Here is a 23,086-nt window from a genome sequence, read left to right as displayed (position 1 = left end):
GATTACAAGGAACAGCTCATTGAGAGTCTTCTTCAGCTCAAGTGGTGCAACTGCTGATCTAGCATTCAAGGCTTATACGGACAAACTCTTCACAACATGGTACCCTACGTAGCCTGTAACCGATAGGGGTTCGGGGCACTGCGTCCAAAATCCAAATACAGGAGTTATTTTGAAAGGGCAACGAACCCCGGCCAAAGCAGCAGCTGCCAGTCTGCACAGTCAAGAAAGGAAATGCTAACTCCAGAAGATCTGACTCAGCAGAATGAAGAAAGAAAAAAGACAACCCTCCCTCCTCAACGAACACACCTATCTGTACACTTCAGGCAGTTAAAATGTCCTGGGGGAGACAGGGGGGAATGGCGGTGGAAATGCTAGCAAAGGCAAAAGACAATAAAGACAGATGTGCAGTTGCAGCACACACCTTTGCTGGGGAATAGTGAGTAATAACCCATAGGTTATTTAGAACCTGCAACATTTCTTAGCATTAGGCTATAAAAAAAGTGCTCTGATTTCGAAGTAGTATATCTCGGAACTCTATCTCCACATGAGCGTTGAGGTTTTTGTTTAGCCTTTAGCCTGCAGAAATGGAATTTACTGTTGCATGGACGGATTCCAGGAAACTGTTTCCGTGTACATTGCATGCCAAAACTGGGCCTAGTCAGCTGTTATTAAAATGTTGCTGTCAAGCTATTAGCTGCTTGAAAAGCAGAGAATTAAAAGAAGCTTGATGCATGTTCTCCCCACAGTGGTTCTAAACATGCCTTAGACACCTGGAGAGCCAATTTCCTTCAAAACGTTGAGTTACAGTTTGTGTTTATGGATCATGTCTTTAAGAACAGTAATCAAACAGCCGATTACACCCCCCATTCTCATCTGCACCATTGTGAGCAAGAATAGGGTTGTATTCAAGGAGGCGGAAAATACAGAGTGCTCCAGGGAAGCTGTGAAATGCAGGTATTTACAGGACTAGTTACTTCAGTACTAGGGAGTGGGGTTTGCTTTACAAGCCTTCACTTCTTTTCTCATCTTGGACCAGTTTGTGCCTGACTGCTCTGCATGGGATAGAGAGCCCATAAGGGAGCTCCTTCACTCCCTTGGACCTTGCACAACAGCCAAATACTGGAGCCCTTTGGTTGCAGTCCTGGGGATGCTCCTTTCTGCCTGCAATATGGAGCTGTGCGGAAACAGCATGATTTAGCAGGGCCGCCCAGAGGATTCAGGGGGCCTGGGGTCTTCCGCTGCCAAATTGCCACCGAAGACCCGGCACTTAGGCGGCGGGTCCCGGGGCGGAAGGACCCCCACCACCACAGGGTCTTCGAGGCACTTCGGCAGTGGGTCCCAGAGCGGAAGGACACCCTCCCGCCGCCGAATTGCCGCTGAAGACCCGGAGCGGAGGAAGCTCCGAGGGCCTGGGCTCCACAAGAGTTTTCTGGGACCCCCAGAGCAAGTGAAGGACCCCGCTCCAGGGGCCCCAAAAAACTCTCGTGGGGGCCCCTGTGGGGCCCAGGGCCTGGGGCAAATTGCCCCACTTGCCCCGCCCTCTGGGCGGCCCTGTGATTTAGCAATATCTGGCTATTAAAACAGGCATGAAATGCAACACTCCAAGCCCTGGAGCTTAATATACCTGAACCAAACAAATAGCCATTTATTAGATATCCTTCCATTATGATGACCTAGACCAGTTGCTTCAGAGGAAAGAGGAAATAAGAAAACCAATGTGATCATCTGTGCATTACCGTAGCTTTGAGTGAGCTAACTGGTGAACAACTTATGCCAATAGCCCTGAGGCTATTCAATTTTAAATTACGTTTCTCAAAGTCCAACTCAATTCTTTTTCTTGCTCTAGCAGACGTTATTGCTCTTTACTTTCACCACGGGTCACATTTTTGTTTAGACATATGCAAAGCGACATCAAATGCACTCCTATCAGAGTGGTTGTGGTTTAGATTTGCTTTGAACAGGTGTTAATCAATGGAGAACCAGGCTATTGCATTGTCTGTTTACATTTTCTTGTTTTTTCTTTTTTTTTTTGTGAGTGAAGTTTTGAGAACTTCCATGAGCTGCCCCCTAGTTGCTGACTTCATCTGCTGTATCTGACGTGCCGAGTGGAAGACAATTTGTACAAAAGAGAACAGCAGTGGTATAGGTAGCAACAGAAAAAAGTTAGATTTAGGACACTGATTAAACTTCATTCCTGTCCAGAATGAAGTCAGTAACGATACTAACTAGAGACGAGCTTAAGCCACATCCCTGCATCCAAACAGCCTCAAACTTTCGGGGGTTTGTTTGAAATCCAGATCCCAAACCTATAGTTCACTCCCAGCCCCAGTACATGTAACCAAATATACCTGGGTGAGTCATCGGGATCAGGGATTGAACCTGGGATTTGAGTAAACCTCTACCGCCTGAACTAAAAGACTGAACTAAAGAGACTCAACTAAAAAGACTGAACTAGGGAGACTAACTCAAAAACTGTTGCAGACTCAAAAAATTCTGTGTGGCCCAGCCGTTAGACAGGGACAGAAAGCCACACTGTGGTTGTGGGATACATATGTTTAGTAACCTAGGCTCTGGTCCTCAGAGGTATTTAGGCATCTAACTCCCCTTGAAATCAATGGGAATTAGGGCCCTAAATACCTAAATGACAAATATCCATGTATTTGAGGATCTGGCCTGTATTGACTAATCCTGTAATGTTTGCAGGCAGAACTCCCACTGAAGAATGTGCCTGGTTAGGGACTGAATGGGTCAAGTAGATTATTAACAACTTGCTTTTATATAGGATTGCGAAACTGAAGTCTTCACTGGGCCTGGTGCACCACTTTGTTACCCTAGCTTTATGCTAGTCTGACTCTTCTGCTACGTACGGAAGCCAAATCCTCAGTTTGTGTAAATTAGCAAGGATCTGGTCCTGTATACCAAGTATTGTAAAGGAGCCCTTTCAAAGTAGACGTGTTTATTTGGATTCATCACCAGTGTTTGAACAGCCATCAGTTGTTCAGCTCTCGATGCTCTTAATTCTTGTCAGCCTTATGGACAAAAGAAATCCACAACAAACACAAATCACTGAAAACATGAGGTAGAGAAAAAATAATCATCCTTTAATTGACTGTTCACTAATGGAATCTATTAATTTATGGCCACAGAAGAGCCAGCTAATTTGTGGTTAATGGTGTTTAAAAGATAAACAATCTAGACGAAATCAGATGTGCATAATCCCCACATACTGACATCATCTCTGCATTCTGGGATGGCCTTGTAGTTTTTAACCTAGCAAGAAGAGAGCGATTAATCCTGAGAGATGACAAGCACCCACAACTTCTGTTGAAGCCAATGGGAGCTAAGCATCCTCAGCATCAGGTAGGACCAGGCCAAAAGAAGATAAGGTATTTCGGAAGCCTGCAGAGCGGTAAGAAATGCAGTGACATACTTCAGTTCCTGAGGCGAGTGGGGAGAGAGGATTTAGATAAGCTATTGTGCTAAACATACAGCAAATGACATATTTCAGTGCCGGAACACTTCCATGAATAAACCAGTCTGGAGCGGGCTATTCAAGCATAGGCTGTTGCTCACCTCTTGAATTTGAGAACTGTCTGTTTTTCATCTAATCTTTGAATGGGGAAGAAAACATTTGGCACTATGCTAAATATTCTATTATTTTGGAATAGCTGTTGGGGGAGGGGTCGGGTCTTTTAAAGCAAATCTCATTACACTGAAACAGGATTTATTTAACCAATGCTCCTGATTCCCAACTGTTTTTGTTCAGGTGTTTGTCACAAGCTAAAAAGGATATGATATTATGATGGAACTGCATATAATACCTCCACTGGTAGATCATTTTACATTATCCTAATTGAATTTGGGACTCTGAGATGTGTTATTTAGGGCTTATTCTCCCATTGCTTGTAATGAGATGACGGGGATTTATCTTTATATCAGAAGTTGTGGCACACATTTACAGAAGTGTACCTGCTGGAATATCCATATAGTTTTGTGCCTGATTTATGCATAGTTATGACAATAGAGTGTACAAATTAGTTAATTGCACAAATGGATAATCAGAGTTGCCCATGCAATTTGGGCACTTGCAAATTTAATGCAAATATTTCAATGCTTGTTTGCATCCATGCCATTTTGAACATTTGGGTCAGGCTTCCTGTGAATATGCTATATTGTACATGACACTATACATTAACTGAACAGCCAAAGCTTCATTTCTATAAGATCTTTGCTGTGTTGAGAGACGATTTTGCTGTAAACCAAGACATCTGAATTTAGGTGAGGATTGAACAAGTAGGAATTGAGAGGGAAGATTTTTTTTGATGCACAATATGTTAAAAGATAAATATACATTTTTAAAAGGAAAATAGGAAAGCCCCTTCCCTTCCACAAAATCAGTCATTACTCTGGTGATCACCTGACCTCCACAGATTTAGGCAGCAGGAGTCATTTCCTATGCTGGACCTGCCCTGCAAAAGCACATAGCAGTGCTAGCGTGCCACTAAATTGCTTTGATAAGCTTTCCTAATGCCACTCTGAACCTTTTTTCTCTGAGTTCGTGGTTCCTAAATTCATGTTTTTGACCTAGTTTGATCGTGATCCCAGAGCATGAGCATGAGCTCTGGTGCCTGTTCTCACAAGGTGTGGAGAATACAATGCATTTCTGTACTAACAAGCTGTTGCCTTTAGAATCTTAGACGTTAGAGATAGGGAAGACTCAGGTGTTTTCTAGTGGTTTGTCATGTCTAGTTTTAAAAAGGAAAAGCTATGTGTATTTAACAGGGCATCTAAACAGTACAGATGGATAGTATAAGATATTACTCATGACAATACTGCATTTGGAGCCCGTATTGAGTCAGTGCAGCAATACACATTTACATATATATACACACCCTTTTGTACTCAATTATGCAAGCTTAGGACAGACAGCATGAGCTCACATAAAATCTAACTGAGAAGAAAAACCTGTAGGTTTGCTTGCCTCACAGGATGTCCTCCTGCAATGGGACACTTCATTGAGGTGGGGAAAAAATCCCCACTATTTCCTCCTAATCAGCTTCTGCTTTCTGAGAAAGTTACTTCCTTGTCACCACCTGCGAACCAGATTCAACACAGCAAGAATAAACATATCAAATATTGAAATATTATTTCTTCTTTAAAGCACTTTACACTTTAACTCATTAATCAAAGGAAGATTGTAGCCCATTTCATCTAGTTCCCAGACTTTTTCGGCAACTGTCTCATTGCAGATGAAGAACTTCTGCTGAACCAACCAACAACCTCCTCACGCCTCTAGAGCCAACAACCTTCCCCACCTGCACATAAATAATAATTAGAGCAACCTTCCCCAGTGCTAGGCAGCCTAGCAAGTTCCAGCTGCCTGCTTCCTCTTTCAGCGTGTGCACTGAAACCTAGTACAAACCGACGGATGGGGGGTTGAAATTGGGATTCAGGTCTGAATTGTTGGTCTCAAGGCACATTTCTAGTCTCAGCATTCAGATGCTTAATCAGTAGCCATCTTACTGATCATGTGATTCCTCCACAGAACTCCATCGAACAAGTGAACTGTGAAGTTAAGAAGGAAATATTATTTATCATTTGGGGGGAGGCAATATTGCTTAGTGGACAAATAACTGGTTGGGGATTCAGGAGATCTGGGTTCTATCTCCTGATAGAGAACTCTATCGCAGAGAAGTCACTTCAGCGCCCCGTGCCTCAGTTTCCCCATCTGTAAAATGGGGATAATGGCATTGGCCTTTGTAAAACCCTGTGAGATGTATTTATGAAAAGGGCTATATTGGAGATAGATGTTATTATGTGAATGGAATTACCCTCAACAAACAACAAGTGTTAATCCTATGTTCTTCTCCTAACTCTGTTCCCCAACCAATGACCACTCAGCCAAGAACCTCAAAGTGAATTTCTCTTGTTCCCCTCCCCTCTTAAAACTCTTTGCTACAGTGGATAAAATTCATCCCTGGTGAATCCATGTTTCCACTACACTCTAAACATACCTTGCTCTCTTGGATAAGACTTTGGATCAGATTTTTGTTGTTGTTGTTAAATAATTATTTGATAATATTAACTGGGGGGAAAATGTGGTTAGCTTATGAAGAAATTTCTCTGTTCCTTGCTTATTTCCATCTAAATATCCTAAGACCACACCAACAAATGAGATACAATTCAACCTACCTTTCCTATTGAACTTAAAACCTAGCAAGAGATTAATCACTACCAATGAGGCAGCAAATTCAAATTTGCCTTTATTGTGAAAGCATCTTTAACATAACTCCTGACATTCTCTGTTGCTTAATTGCCACATGTTGGTAGCACGTCCATGTAGTAATGCACTGACTCATCTTACTAGTTTAATCATGGATTGACATGGCTGGGTAAGCTCCTGCAGAACCATTTTTGGGACAAATGCTCCAAAGTGAAATCCTTCGGTGCATGACCAAAGTAGATCCATTATTCATTTTAATGCCAACTCAGCCTCTAACTTTGTATTTATGAATCTATACTCACAACTGCCGATTTCCAATTCCTACTGCCAGGAACACTCAGCAAAAAATTGGACTCATCTGAGCTTTTGCCATAGGGTGGGTTTTTTGTTTTGTTTTTTAATAGAAAACGAAAATACATTTGCTCTGCTTCCGCAATTGTAATATTTACTTTTATGAGAGTACGTAAACCAGTCCTTTCCTGTTTACATTAAATAATAGACATGCTCATTCAACAAGCCAAAGTTGTGTAACAGTGAACAGTTAATCAGATTTGCTAATAGTTGTTTGGCAGCATGGGACACTTAGTACTGAATATTTCTATATATCTGTTTTTCTCTGCCTTTCCTTATGTCAAGAATATATTATCAAGCTGGAAGAATAGGACTGTACTCTACCCTTATGAACAAATATTGAGTGACTTCAGGGCACCTTTTCTCTTCCTTTCCATTGATTTGTGTGTGTCTTAGCTCATTTATATAATTTACTTATAGTACATTTTTTGAAAGTGTCATAGAAACACTGAAGAAAAGTATCAAGGATCTCATGAGAGAGACTATCAAACTCAAGAATATTTCACATACTCTTGCAAACTTTTGAGTACATAGCCAAGTCTGAACTTCCAAGCCATCCGATGTTCACCCATCCCTAGGACAGGCATGAAGTGAGGGTTAATAAGGATTTTCTCAATGCAGATTTAATTCCTTGCACTCCGTGAACCTGATTTTTTTTCCTGTTTACATTAGTTGTACACCTATATAAATCCATGGTTGTCAATGATATTACTCCTGATTTACACCAGTGAAGGACTAGTGTCAGAACCTCCATGTCCCCCTTTTCAGAAATTTAATTTCACATGCTATCACTTTCTAAAATGCCCATTAAGCAGAGTACAGCATTAATTTCTTTACCCTCATTTAAAGCATTGCTAATGTATATTCAGTATGGAAGATCAGGTCATCAGGTCAGAGTATTGAGAATCAGAACTCCTGGCTTGGATTTTCAGCACTGACAGATCTGATCTGGGACCTTTGGCAGGTAGCTTAACCTCACAGTGCTTCGTTTCATTCATTCTCTAGAACAATTATGGAAAAGTTGTGAGGTTTAATCACTTTGTATAAAGATGCTTCAAGATCCTTAGAAGGAATGTCTATTTTGGTTGTGGTCCAATTTTAGGAGAATGTATGGGGAGAGGTTTAAGTATGAGAATTTGGAAGATTTTTAATGTTTTGTATGTTGGTCCAATGTATGTAGATTTGTTTTTTGTTTTTTAAAGAAAGTGTATCCATGCACGCAGAGCTTTGAGTGAGGGCATTTTAAAAAAATAGAAATAAATAAATGCAAAATATTGTATGTAGATGATACTGCACTTTTGTTTCTTAAGAAAGATATTTTCCCTTTCCTTTCCTAGGCTCTTATTCCACATCCCCATCCTATGCAGAATATCAGTTGAAGACAATAAGAGTTCCTCACATGGGGCTGGATGTTGCAAAATGCTGAGCACCCTCAATGCCCACTGAAGTCAGTGAGAGTTGAAGTTGCTCAGCACTTGACAGGATTGAACCCATGGAGGGGTTGCTGAATCCAGTCGTGATAGCATGAACAAAGGGAACCTAGAAATGCCTTCCACCAGGCTTTGGACTGGAGAACCCAGATTCAGATGCTTTCTTCTCTCTCAACATTCAACCACAAGTCTTTAGTTCATAGCCACTCATTGCACTGACCTATGAAGCTAAAAGCTTGACCCCTTTTCACTGTGTCCAAGTCAGAAGGCAGATGAGATACAGGAAGAGAGGCAGACTTTTTGCCTCCGAGGCTGGCAAAGGAGGCAGAAGCATTGCATATGAAATCTATTTAGAACCACCACCAAGAAGTTATCTATTCTGTAGTCTCTCTGATTGTCACATCATTTCAGTGCTAGAGCTGCATCGCATTCTGTCATGCACGCTATCAGTAGTTCAAGGGATCATGAGAAATAATGTATTTCAGAGCACAGATTTTTAAAAAGAGGGAAGCAAAACACAAACAAGTCTTAAGTATGCCTGCATGGTTGTATTAAATACTTTTTTTTTTAATTGACATTTTTCTAATTTATATGACCACATTTAAAAAGATTGCCTTTCCACCTCAGAATGTTACATTATTAGGCACTAAACAACTCCATTGGCATGCAAATATTATCCGCACTTAAAATTCAGTGTTGTGTGCACAGAAACGGATAGCTCTATCACTTTAGAAGCCTACTGAAAGTCCTTTGAAAATTTGGCCCTAAATGACATCAATTCTCCCATAGCTATAAGGGTTGCCATTATTGTTAATTTTCTCTCTTGATTTAGAGTCATCAAAATCACAGAAATTGGGTATATTAGCATGTGCGATTTGTTTCAAACCAATTATAGGATCAGGGTCTCCAAATGGAGGATACCTATATTAAGCCATCAGGCCATTTCCCTGCTAATGCAAGATTCTCCCCATTAAACATTTTTAGTGGTTCTCCAGGACTATCTCAAGTGTTGAGGTTTCCACAACTTCCACTATTCTACAGCCAAATACTGTCAAGATTATTTTTTGTTCAATATTTGCCCCAAATTTTTCCTCTCAAGTTCATCCATTACACCTAGTTACAAACAGGTGTGACACCCTAAGTAATTCCTACTCAACTTTGGCATTTGCACCTATTAATATTTATACATGGCCAGCCCATAACCAAGTTGTGCATATTTAGCTCTTGTAATATTTCTTCATAAGTCAATCTTTCCAGACCCTTGATTGCAGAAAGCAGATTCTGGACAAACAAGTCCCTACATTCTCTAATTTCTTAAGTGATAAACTGTGATACCCTAAAAATATTTGTTCAAAGGGGCATGTTTAGGGGACAGAGTCATAAAATAGAGTTAAAAGCAAAGACAAACTGTTTCTTTTTGTTTCATTTCTAAAATATGAACATGATCCTTTATAGTCTGTAAATGTATATTCTGCTTCAGATTATGATTGAACACTAGTGACCTGTTCAATGACAAAAATCATTGAACCAGTCAAGCCAATTTGTGGTGAAAAATCACAGGGACAGAACAGAAGCATGCTCAAAGGGACCAGAGAACTTTGGAGTCATACTGTTCTATTTAAATCATAAAAGGCAAATTCCTTCCCTACTAGCAAAATCAGATTCTGTGTAAACTCTGCTAAAGAATTAAATATTTAAGCGCTCACACAAAATAAACACGTGTCTGCATCTGAATCACTCTGCCTGAATGTTTGGAGCTTTTAATGAAGCAGCGTTTGGCAAAGTTACAAATTTGCACATAAGAAAAATCTACTTTTTTTTCCACCTTCAATGCTCCTTTATATGCACGATGACAAAGCTGAATCCAGTTTAAAAATGCACCTGTCAGACCTGTCAGATGTCAACAGTACTCTTTTGTTTAGTTATGCTGTATGGATATTTGAGCATGTTTTCACTAAGAGCAGGAGGTGTAACGTTCATCTGAAAATGAAAAAACAAAACAGCATGACTCATAAGTAGGAAAATCATAGAGGCATAACACTTTGGAATAAGACATAAAGGCCTGCTTGGATTGTAAACACTTTGAGGCAGGGACTATCTTTTTGTCCTGCATTTGTACAGCACTGAGCATAATCGAGTCCTGGCCCACAACTAGGGCTCCTAAGCACTGTGGTTCTCAAACTTCATTGCACCATGACACCCTTCTGACAACAAAAATTACTACATGACCCCAGAGGGGGGACCAAAGCCTGAGCCCACCCGAACCCCTCCATCCCGGGGGAGGGGGGGAAAGGGGCAAAACCAAAGCCTGAGCCCTGCCTCCCCAGGTGGGGGTGGAGGCAAACCAATGCCAAAGGGATTCAGCCCAGGGCAGGGAGCATGTACCCTGAACCCTTCCGCCCAGGGCTGAAGCCAAATCCAGAGCCTCACTGCCCAGGGCTGAAGTCTAATGCCAGCTCTGGCGACCCCATTAAAGCGGGCTCATGACCCACTTTGGGGTCCCGACCCACAGTCTGAGAATTGCTGCAATGCAAATAAAATAATCATATCTGGACAGCAGGTAATTAAGGATCTTTTCAATCAACCAAAGTAATACTCACGTGTTGCTACAATAATTACCTTTAACATCAAATTACTTTTACTGTATGTCCTATCTTAAGCCCTGATTCAGCAAGATACTTAAGCACATTCCAAACTTTTAAGTACGTGACTAGTCCTATTGACATCAACTGGCTTTCAATGAGGGCCTTAAGGCACAATTTAAGAGCGTCTAGAGCTGTTTAATATAGGAAGTGGTAGCACAGATTTATACTGCAGAGACTGTGAAATAATATTGGAATTAAAGGTCACCTGCAAAGTTTTTCAAAAAAGTAGGCACTTGCCCTATTTTTTCTTCTTTAGGATGTGTTTAGGCCTTTTTCTTCCAGCTTGTGCTTTTTAACATTATAAATTCAGGTCTTGTTTACCCTGCTTTTTCTGGAAGTTATGACTAGTGAACCAGTAGAATGATGACAGACGTCATGCAAGCACTACCTCACTGAAAGAGAAAGTTATTTTTGTCAAATTGTTTGAGGCCTCCCTCCCCACAACACCCACAAGTTTTTGTTAAAATACCTAATCGTGTATTTGAGTGAAATAAGCAATTAGGAGAAAAGAAGGCTTTCTTAAGTTTCAACATCCTACTGCTTCAATTAAGGGCTTAAAAAGCTTACAATCCACATATAACGTTTCTAATGAGTTCTCAATAAAACTAGGAACACCACAGTTAGTATTCCTGATATTTTTAAAGGTAAAATCCAAGCAGAAAAAAAATCCTTTAGAGACCTTTCAAGACTTCCATATAAGAAGCAAAAATGGCTCAAAAAATTCTCTCATTTGCAGGTCACCTTTACACTTATCTGGTGAGACTTCTTTTAGCAATATGCCAGAGTTTAGGAAACTTGAAGGTAAATATGTTAAAAAGATATTGAAATATGAAGGAAAAGTTGGACATTTATTTTGACTTATTCAGAATTGCCTATTCCTAGCACTCCAAACACACGTACATAATTTAAAACACACATTACGAAATAATTAAACAGTTAGCCCCACCAAGACAAGGCAAATGCACAATTCTTGTTTTATGCTGGTTCAATGAAGAAAATTCAAAATTAAGATACATCATCTCTAGATGTTCTTTTTGGGTTGTTTATCTGAAACTCAGGTCTTTTGTAGTTCTTCTACCCATCATTTTAGAATAACTGAACTGTCTATATATGGATTTGCAGAGGTACTTTTGCTCACAGTTAAGTGTACAACACTAAACCTTAACAGCCATCTTAATTTGGTAGGTACAAGCCCCTCACCATGACATCCAGAGTAAAGACATTAAACTAAGTTGACCAAGACCAGCAGGACCTTTGTTACACATTCCTAAAAGCCCTCTCATTCTACCTCTACAAACCACTAGAAGAACGAAGTCCCCCGGCAACAATTACATCAGTCAAGTCCTTGCCAAGAAAGTTAAGATCAACTGGGACACCTCAGCTGCTACCTCCTAGATTAGAACTCATTTGTACCAGAGGCAGCAGGATCTCAGTCAAGGGCTCTTGCCTATAGAAATCAGTTTCCTAATTGTTCAAGAAGAAGGGTTTGGTGGCCTCCAGTACATAATAAGGTGTATTCGTGATGGAAGTTCAATTGTTACAGAGATGAGACAGGTCAGTCAGTAGTGGCACAGTGAGGAATTGAATATCCCACATGGATGGTAATGTGTGTTTACGGGAGAGCTCAGATGCTACAGTTACACATTTAAATCCCCACAAATTGTGAAGAAGGTGTCATGAAAATATTCTCTCCCTGCACTCATCCTGCCCAAAGTAAAACTAGAAATTCCTAAGCTATAGCAGGGTCAGAAAGCAAGACATTGGGCATGGTCTCCTCTTCCTGGCAGCATGCTGCATGCTCCACTTTAACCCTTTACTTAATGTGCTCTATTATTTTAGACAGTACTTCTGGTCACTCACAGGGTAAAAGCTTGGCAGATGTACAACCTAAGTGCCAACAGTCTGGACTCTTATCATTGTTGCCAGAAGTGGCATCTGGGGATATGGCTGGCTTCCTAGTTGGCATTTGTTCAAGTATTTGTCCTTACTTCAGTTCTGGCTAGTGCTCTGTTGAGCTGCCTGTGGATCTGGTGGGTCAGCCTGTCTCTGTTGACAAGCTTGTTGAAAATCCCCTATCTTGATTAACACTTTCATTCTCAAGGATGAGATTTGGGGTATGAAAACTTTGTAATGTGACAGCCTGGACTTGCCTCCTGATTCATGGATAGCTTGAATAACCTGAATAAACTCACCCTATTACTTAGCAAACATGTGTCTGGGCATCACAGATTAGCACAGATGTATTTTTCACTCAGAGCTACGTGGCACTGGAACAGAGAGCTTGTTGCAGATGAAGACAGAGATTCATTACTAGGAATGCACATGTTTTTCAGAACAGGGTGTGTGTGCTAATGTATACACCTAAATTGTGTGCACAAATGGCTCATTTGATGCCCCAAATTACATGCCTGCTTTTGCCTGCACAAATACTCCTGAAATTTTCTGAAAACAGAGATCCAAATTTGAAGGGACTTTGGCCCTCCCGCTCAAACCCAGACTGGTTCACTAACATTTCAGAATGAGAAAAAGGATCTGAGCTGATTTAAAGAAATATATTTGTTAAAATCCTGAGTAAATTTTCCTCAAGATTCTTGTCTAAAGGCACCTTTTCTACTACAAGCCAAACAACTGTCTTGGAGTTTTTAAATCAAGACTGGATGGTTTTCTGGAAGAAATACTTTAGATCAGTGTTTCTCAAACTGGGGTCGCCGCTTGTGTAGGGAAAGCCCCTGGCGGGCCGGGCTGGTTTGTTTACCTGTTCCGTCCGCAGGTCCGGCCGATCACAGCTCCCACTGCCCGCGGTTCGCTGCTGCAGACCAATGGGAGCTGCTGGAAGTGACAACCAGTACACCCCTCAGCCCGTGCCACTTCCAGCAGCTCCCATTGACCTGGAGCAGCGAACCGCAGCCAGTGGGAGTCGCGATCAGCCAGACCTGCAGACGGGGCAGGTAAACAAACCGGCCCGGCCTGCCAGGGTGCTTACCCTGGTGAGCCACGTGCCAAAGGTTGCCAATCCCTGATCTAGATCAATCACAAGTCATTGGGCTAAGTACAGCATTGATTGGGTAAAATGTTCTGGCCTGTGTTTACAGGAGGTCAGACTCATGTACTACAAAGGACTTCACTCCCTGCAAGCTAGCTCCGCTCTTAGCACATTTTTGGATGACATTTATTCCTACCAGTTTTCAGATGGTTTGCTGTATAGCACATGGATCTCTCCACTATACAATATATAATGCAATTTTGGCTCCTTCTGGATCAAATAAGGGATAATCATTATACCACAATAACTGCGGAAGGCTTTGTATTTTGGCCCATTAGAACTGACTGAATTATTATCCTCAGCTTTCTATTACTTTGGCTCGATACTCACATAGCTTAGCCAAAATTTTTATAGTTTAAATTGCTCAGACAAATACAGAAGTCTGTTTTCTGGGGCACACAGTTTTGCATCACCAGCGCCTCGTGCATATAAGGTTCTAGCTTTGAATAAGGTAATATGAAAGTAAAGCAATGATTTTCTATTACTCATAGGGAGCAATAGGATAGACATTTACAGCTAAGAAATGACTATGTCTCAGTGCTAGAAATATTCCTAGTACACTTTGGGGCACTGTAACACAAGCCCTCTTATCTCATTTAGAAAGTGACTCTAGATTTCCAAAGCTTCCCAACCCAATGCAACATTCAGAGGCATTGAAGCGATTTGCTGGAGTTCTACTGAGTTAAAAATCAGCCTCTTCCCCTTCTGTTAACAGCTTGTCCCTAGAAGCACCATAGCAGCTAAGGACGAACTAGAAAGAGACTCAGATGCCGCTACTGGAAAGACGTATTCCAGCACTTGGCATCTGGGACTTACAGCTGCCAAACGTTCCCCCATCTGTGGTGAAGGGACACTCCACTGCTTGCAAAAGACAAGAAAATAAAAACAGCAGAGACACAGCAGTAATAAGGGGGATTGTATCCAGGCCAAACTTCGCATGCGAGCCCGATTCTGATCTCACACCAGTGCAGCTCCATTGACCTCAGTGAATTGGCTCCTGAATGAGAGCAGAATCAGTCCCGATGGCCCCAGTTCTGACCCACAGCTAAGGAGGTGCAACCAGAGGGAGGCAAATGTGACTGTGCACCACCTCTGTGCCTCCTGGATCCTGACGGTGGCTGGAGATCAGAGCAGTTCCCAGGGCAAGGTCAGATCTACACTTAAAACTTTTGCTGGTATAGTAGTCAATTAGGCGTGCATTTTTAAATATAACGGTAATAGCCCCAGTGTAGTTCTAGTTCTACCAGCAGATAAGTTGGAGTATGTTTTCTGCAACGGCTCCCTTTGGGCTCTGTGGTGGGGTGAAGCCTCACCGGCGCTGGCACCTCCTGCTGACCATCTCGGGAATTAGCTCTTCCAGCCCAGAGCGCCCTCTGCAGGCCAGTGTCTTGCCTGCCACTGGCCCCCGTGTCCCTCCCAGACCCCGGTGGGCCCTCTATGTCAGGGTTCTTCCCTCAGCAGTAACCCACAATCTGGGCCTCTCCACTCAGGGGAACCCCCAACCCTCTATTCCCACCTTGCCTCAGTAGCTACTGCCAGTCACCATCTAGCCCCCGCTCCCTGGGGCAGACTGCAGTGTAGAAACCACTCATCATCGGCGAGGGGGGTTGGACCAGCTGCCTCTGGACTGCCCCTCTGCAGCCCCAGTACCTTTTGTAGCCTTTAACAAGGCCTGCAGCCTGGGGCTTTACTAGGCTGGAGCTCCCCGGCTCCCTCTGCCCTTCCCCAGCACTGCTCCACCTTAGGTACCCTTCTCAGCTCCCAGGCAGCCAGGTCCTTCTCTCTCTGAAGCTATAGAGAGAGTCTCTTCTTCCTTCTGGCCCGCTGCCCTCTTATAAGGGGCCAGCTGGGCCATGATTCCACTGGCTACAGCTGTGGCTGCTTTCCCAATCAGCCCAGCTTTTCCCCTGCCACAGCCCTCTCCCAGGGCTATTTGCAGCCATTCAGGGCAGGAGCGGGGTAACCACCCTGCTACAGGCTCCTCCACCAGCCCAGAATACCTGGAGCACAAAGAACTCCAGCCATGCTTACCTCCTGGCTCTCCCCTCCCTCCTACAGGGGCTGTAAGAAGACAGCCAAGGGCCACCACATCAGAGGGAGGCCAATTTACGCCAGAGATATTCCCAGAGGAAAGGTCTGCCAGAATTGCAGCCACAGAGCCTGAGTACAGATGCCACAGGGGAGCACAGAATCAGGGCTCACATGGACACCCTTGACTTGGCTGCTATTTTGGGGAGTCCTAACAGAGTAGCAGAGGCTCCCCTAGGCAACTGCACATTTCAATATCAAGATCATATAAGTGAGGAACACTTTTTCCTGCTCCTCAGCCACAGATCTGTAGTGAAAAGGCAAATCCCTAGTATGCGTAGCCACAGAATCTTGTATTAAATGGCCAACTGTCTTTGTGCTCTAAAAACCTCTGGCACAGGATCTTTTCTACCTTATTCACTGCTGTGTGGGTTTCTCGTATATCAGAAGAATTTGGAGACTGGTTCCCTATCAGACACGCCCCGTTTATCTCCCCAGCATTAACTCCATTCATGAATCAATCATATGCTTGCTGCTTCCTTGATAATAAATCAGTGTTTGCTCCTCACTACCCACAATTTTGGGGCAGTTTCAAATTTCTCTGATGTTACCATTAGCCTTCTGATTTTGGATCCAGAATTATTTGTAATGGATGCAGCTGGAGCCCACCAAGGAACAAAATAAATTTTTGAGTTAGAAAACTAACTCAGGAAGGGAATCCTGCTTCATCACTGCTGAAGGCAAAGTTTCAGATTCAGCAAATGTTACATACTAACCTAGGGAAGTTAGACCTCTGTTTTTCCCTCCCAAGATTAAATTCACTTTCCTCTTCCCTCCCTCCCACTCTACCACCCCATGCACATACGTCATGAGCAGGCTTTGGTTAGGAAATAGACTCCATGCCTTTTCCCAACCAATGAAGACAGTCAAGAGGAGGGGGGTCTTACACAGTCCCCTGGCCTGCTTGGCTAATGCAGGCTCTGTACCCTTGTGCGGGGGTTTGGGCCATTAGATCTAAGTGCTGATCCAGCAATCTCTCCTCCAGCCCACCCACTATCAGCCCAGATGCATGCAGGGATTGAAGAAGCATCTGCTTTCCCTGTGGAGATAGAACTATGAAGTGACAGACAGAAGACTGACGTGCATGTCCACTGCTCAGAAGGGTGCCACTTGATGATGGCTTTTCTGATGTGGACACTTAGCAGCTAGGAGTGGACTGGGACCAACTAAAATTTCTTTCAGACACTGAACAGCTCTTACATGATAACTTTAAATACCTACCCACCTGGCCTGCATTCAAACCAAATATTAAATACTCTGCACCCTGTGGCCAACCCCTTGTGTTACGTATCCTGAAGGCTACAGTATATCCTGATAGACAAAGCCAAAATAGTCCGTGGTGACCTCGAAGACAAACTTTTATAATATTTACCATTGAAAGAGTGCAGTAGGGCAGAGTAAGGACAAGGAAACAAGATCAAGTGAAAAAAGTATGAGAAACCAAGATTGCTGCTGTCTATACACCCAAGCTTATTCTTCTCGTGATACAGGTCAAAAGAGTTTTGTGCCTCAAGGAAATACCTCTGAGACCCAGACAATATCACTATACTCCCAAGTACATGGCTGTGTGTGCCATTTGTATGTGGGTAAAGGCGAGCTCCCTTTTCTTACCCATGCTCACGGCCGACATATTTGCAAATCCTCATACACCCAAGTCCAAATAATTTCAAACCAAACCAAACCCAAACAGGGGAAATCAGACAGACACCCGTCAGTTCTCCTTTGCTGCCCCATTGCAATGATCATGCTGCCTCTCTAAACTTCTCTGCAATAGACTTGTGTGCCTATTTTCCAGCAACAGTGCAGCTGCGCTGACTTTTAGCACCATATCATGCAAATTGGTTCCGAACCAGGCCTGGAAGCTGGTTGAATTGACCCAGATTCTTTCCGTTTTATAAATCAACCTTTGCTGTGGAAATTGTTCTTTGATTTATTTTAAATGGAAGCAGCAAGTACATTATAACTGCAAGATCCACCCTAAAGGGGGTCACACCAAACATGCTCGACCTGTCTGGGCAGGTCTAATTTAAACACCAGCCTTTTAAAACCGGTATGGTCTTTGAATGAAATCTCTTTGTACTTCTGAAGATACCACACACCCTTTCCCTGCCTCTTGACTAAACAGCACTCACCCAACGAAGAGATCTGCTTCAGGAATAGAAGTGCTAGGAACTCTCGTGGAGGGGGGAGATATGTGCTAGCCTTTTCCAAGCTCAGCCTTTGGGAAGCCGTAAGTATATTTCCTGGACGGCCTTTCAGGCTGAGTGCATAGCCAGGTTCACCCTGTTCTGTCAGCTGAAAGTGTCTGTGCCTTTATTCAAAGCAATTGCTTGAAAAAAAATTACCCATTAATATTAGCAGAAGCTTTCATAGAATCATAGAAATTTAGAGCTGGAAGGGCCCGTCAGAGCAGGGCAGCTCTAGGTATTTTGCCGCCCCAAGCACAGCAGGCAGGCTGTCTTCGGTGGCTTGCCTACGGGAGGTCCCCGGTCCTACGGATTCGGCAGCCCACCTGCGGGAGGTCCGCCGAAACCTCGGGACCAGCGGACCCTCCGCAGGCATGCCGCCAAAGGCAACCTGCCTGCCGCCCTTGCGGCGACCGACAGAGTGCCCCCCATGGCTTGCCGCCCCAGGCACGCGCTTGGCGTGCTGGTGCCTGGAGCCGCCCCTGCTTCAGAGGTTCTAGTTCAGTCCCCCTATGCTGAGGCAAGACCAAGTATACTTAGGCCATGCCTGACAGGTGTTTGTCTAACCTGCTCTTAAAATCCCCAAAAGAGGGATTCCACCACCTCCCTTGGAAGCCTCTTCCAGTTAACTATCCTGATAGTTGGAAAGTTTTCCCTAATATCTAACCTAAAACCTCTGTGCACTGTACTGTTTAATTCATTGTTGCCACTTTTCCATTCTGGAGGGCATTTGAATGAAGGCTTAGTGTCACCTTCATGAGCTGACACCTTTTATTCCAAGATGTGGACTGTACTCTGGGCTGATGCAGCATCGGATGTGCCATAACATCCAAAGCTAAAATCTTGATATGCACATATTGTATTTTGCAGAAGTGGATCCTCCCCTCATAAAAATAGCACTGCCTCTGCTGCTTACATGATTAACTTGATCCTTGCTCACATTCATCCAGGAAAGCTGTGTAGCCATGTCAAAAGACAGCAGATCAGGCTAAAGGTGAAGGGAAGCACACAACTGATTTTTGCATAGCGCTTGGCTGCTAAGATTTCCACTCACTCTCAAAGCACTGGTTCCACTAATGACTGCAGAAATGCTGAGGCATAGCATAAAAGTCATGCTTAAGACTGAGGGAAGTGTCAGATCATATAACGTATGGATTTCAGTCTCAGATTTTGACATTAGGACCTTCGGAAGTGACTCCTACATTTAGAGACATGGATGCTAATTTGAACCCCCAACTCCATCAGAAAGAGAAAGAATGATCCAGTGGATAGGCCAGAAGCCTGGGACCCAGAAGATCTGGGATCAGTTCCCTGCTTCACCACAGACTTCCATGGGTAACTTTGGGAAAGTCAGTTCCCCCTCTGTAAACTGAGAGTAACAGCAATACTTCCCTACCTCACAGGATGCTGTGAGGATAACTACATTGATGATTGTGTGGTGCTCAGATACCACAGTGGCGGGGGCCATATATGAATCATAGATCATGCAAACTGACCCACACTTTCCAATGCCAATTCAGTTCCAGCAACAGGATATGCTATTGTTGATTTGACACAACGATTTGGAGTGATTACAAAACACAACTCAGTGGATCAAAGCGACTGATCAATGTCAGTAGTGAAACCACCACCCAGTGCCTGATTCTGAACTCATTTCCATCAGGATAAGTTAGTGATCAGGGGTGCATTTGGCTAGTGATAGTAGAATTGAGCTCAAGCTGCAAATCCAGTAACTGTTTAGTTAGTTATAAAAAAAAAAGTTGGCACCTAAAGTTTCAGTGGTTGAATTTGTAAACTTGACATCCACAAAACTGAAGTACTTTTCACAAACAATTTTTTTGTACATGCAAAAACTGAGGGGCTTTGCCCTGCATTTGCATGAACTGGTCAAGGCAGGCAGTCATGGCATTGGCTTTAACAGCAGCAGGATCGGCCCAACAGAAATATGGGCACAAAAATCAGTATGTGGACAAGCAACACTGTGCCTTCAAACCTTCAGTGTTGGGTACCCCCAGGTACAAGTCTGGTCAGAAATTTGAACCTAAGTGATAATATTATAGCCCTTAAAAAGTTGTTATCTACTAATGGTGGGAGAGAACAGACATCTTCTCGCTCTCCCCCTCCCAGGAAGAAAATGAGAACAGAAGGGTTGGCTGTGAGCTAGGAAAGTGATTTTAACTAGTCTTAAAAAAAAATTTTAAAAATCTGTTGTATAAGCATCTGTCTGCTTCTTTGCATAGCACAAGGGGATAAATCTACTAGTGAATTCTTTACAACCCTTTATCCGCCTCTGTCCTTCCCTCATGATACTTAAGCAAACACTTCTCAGTTTATGTAAATAGTCAGTGGATCAAATTTCACCACCTGCCACACCCTGAATCAGTACAAGAGACAAAGACAGTCAATATCATACATTTCCCCCCCAAAGTATACACGAGTTGCTATGTTACCCCTTTTCCAGCCAGCATTTTCCATTCTGAAATAATTTTGCTGTATACGAACTATTTTACAAAAAGCTTGTTAAAATGTGATCTGATTATGAAGGGGAGTAGTGGGTGCAAGTGTCAGTGAAAGAGCATTCACACACCCCAGAGACAGTTGCAGTGCTGTGGCTCAATTTGAAGAGGAATCTGGAAACATCTATCTCAAGTATTTCTGACGAACCTATCACTGCAATATCTAAGTGCAGGAACATAGGATTGCACCATCTCTGGGTATGAAAAACAATGAGACATATTTGGGAGGATCTTCATAAAAAAGCATTAATTTCTCCATATAAAGTCAGAACTAAGACTGAACCTGATTCTCCAGTCACACTAGCATAAGTCAGGAGTAACTTCAGCAAAGTCAATGGAGTTTCAATACTATAGAACTTGGCTTCAGTGAGTAAGACAAATCAGTCTTGCTGTCTTTCCCCCATTCATTCTATTATTGTTCCTTGATGGAACCCAGTCTAGACACTTTTTTGCAACAGAATACTACACAGCTTTACATGAGCAGAGTTGGGCCACAGGCTATAGGCAACACTCAAAGTTCTCAAAGACTGAGCACAGCTAGAAGAACTCACTACATTCCTTCCCAGGGTATCCATCCTACCAGTAATTGAGCTGATCAGCACCCCCCGAATTTTAAGCAACCTAAATACCACTGTCTCTGAAGAGAAAGGGAAAATAGCTAGGGCCGTGGTTCTCAACCTATTTACCACTGTGGACTGCATATGCAGCTCTCTCTGTGTTATGTGGGTCACATCCACACAATATATACTAGCTGTATGGTCCGGAGGATGTCACATGGGATGCAGCTGTATGCTTATTGGGCCACAGGTTGAGAGCTACTGAGCTAGGGGCTTTGATGATTGCGTCGCCTGGCATTTCAAAGAGCGGTCATGCATGGGCGTGATTGTCCAGCAGCAGCTGAGCCATTGTCTAGACTATGAAAATAGGCTATTTTGAGATCTCTTTGCACTGCAAGATCAAAATAAAAGTTCCGTAGCATTACTGAGAATCAAGACCTGAATTCAGCTCCCAAATGTAGCGCTTATGTCGGTAGGTTCTACAAGAACATGAGCACAATTCCTGTTGTGTCATTAACTGATCTATATCATCTCCTTTCTCCATTCCCACATACAAAAGATTGGATCCTTACATCATTGTAACTGAGGGGGAATTTGATCCAAGAGTTTTCTATTCCTGTTTACTGGCCATTTGAAAGAAGTTCATGTGCATGAATTTCTTTGAAAGGGTTTGATTTATTCCATCATTAGTTTGCCTTATTTCATAGCACAGTGTATTTACTGAAATCTTTTGGGGGGTTTGCTTGCTTAAGGTTCTTTATAGAAAATTATTATTTTCAAATATTTGTGGTTGTACATTTGTAAATACATGTATTTTCAACAAGGTTTCTAGCCATTGCATTTTATTTTTAACAGTTCAGTTGAACTTCACACATTTACAAGTAACTTCTCAAAACCTCTTTTTTTGCTTCATTCCTATTTTGTTTAATGTTGCCAGTGCTGGCTTTTGGCAGATCTACCATAATGCCCAAAGGCAACCAGGGCATAAGATATACTGTATATCCCAAATCATTGTGATAAATGTTTGGTTTTGTGGAAGAATAAAGGGCCTGATCCTGCCAAGACTTACCCATTTGCTTTTTGGGAGCAGTCCAGTAGATGCAACTCTCTATTTTCATCTTATCCAGTCTCCTACTTCAATGAGAATCATTCCAAACATAACAAAAAAAACCCTTGTGAGTGTTAGAATAGTAGTTCCTGTTAGATTAAAGAAATATCAATATAAGTCTGCTTCCTTCAGAAAGTTTACCAGCTACTCAGACCTACAACTGAAAGTTTAGAGGAAATTTTTCCTTTTTTTCCAGTTTGTGTGGTGCTTTTTACAATACCTTGAATATAATCATTTTCACTGTTCCTGTTGTAAAGACAGTTTTCTGCTATTTGATTGTGAGTATTTCGTACAGCAACAGTTAAGAGAAAAGTATTTATACTTAAGGTAATGCAATAGGAAGATCAACCAGCCTGAATGAACAGTGAACTGGGATCTAACCCATACTGCTGGCCAGTCCAGGTTAAAAGTACCACTTAACTTGGATAAGAGGGTTGTGTGTGTGAACAGCAGGGGAGTTAGGGGCAACCTACAGATAAGAGGCCAGGCTAACTCTGCCGCGAAGACATACGCAAAGTGGAAGCTTTCTCTCTCACACACATGCATCCCCGCCCATCCCCCTCTGATATGTTAGCTAGTTAATGATGGAGGTTTCTGGTATGTAATCATGCTACGAGAGTTGGCACAGGATGCAAAACTATTGATGTGATCCATTAATCCTTAGCAAACTGATTGTACACACCCAATTGAAAAATGTAAGTCAACAATAAATCCTGTCCTTTTACATATATATATTACCTCAAGCTCAAGCATGTCTTAATCCTGCATTTTATTTGGTATCATTTACCTTCTCCAATTTATATAAAAGGATATGTTCTCCCCTTTAGACTACACTGAGCTTTCTATGAAAGTAGCTTTAAGGAGTAGGCCAATATTTGTATAGCAGATAATACCAAGACAAGGCAGCCTGCTTTTAGGTAAACTGTAATGAAGCAGAGA

General features: G+C 42.6%; 1 long non-coding RNA gene across 7 annotated transcripts in view; it reads right to left on the bottom strand.

The window, feature by feature from the left end:
• Positions 1-3,170: 3,170 nt before the first annotated feature.
• The window catches only part of LOC120379773, a 66,890-nt gene continuing 46,974 nt past the window's right edge, over positions 3,171-23,086 (bottom strand). For 3 of the 7 annotated variants that reach the window (XR_005587585.1, XR_005587580.1, XR_005587581.1), the window contains one exon: positions 5,115-5,565. This is a non-coding gene — a long non-coding RNA (uncharacterized LOC120379773). Of the gene's footprint in view, positions 5,094-5,114; positions 5,566-8,619; positions 9,985-10,908; positions 11,042-22,108; positions 22,237-23,086 lie in introns of those variants that run through there. The other 4 variants (XR_005587582.1, XR_005587584.1, XR_005587586.1 and 1 more) reach the window with 4 other exon arrangements.

Source organism: Mauremys reevesii, linkage group 13 (genome assembly GCF_016161935.1).
Source record: "Mauremys reevesii isolate NIE-2019 linkage group 13, ASM1616193v1, whole genome shotgun sequence".
NCBI lineage: Eukaryota > Metazoa > Chordata > Testudines > Geoemydidae > Mauremys > Mauremys reevesii.
This window is presented reverse-complemented; position numbering and strand designations above follow the sequence as displayed.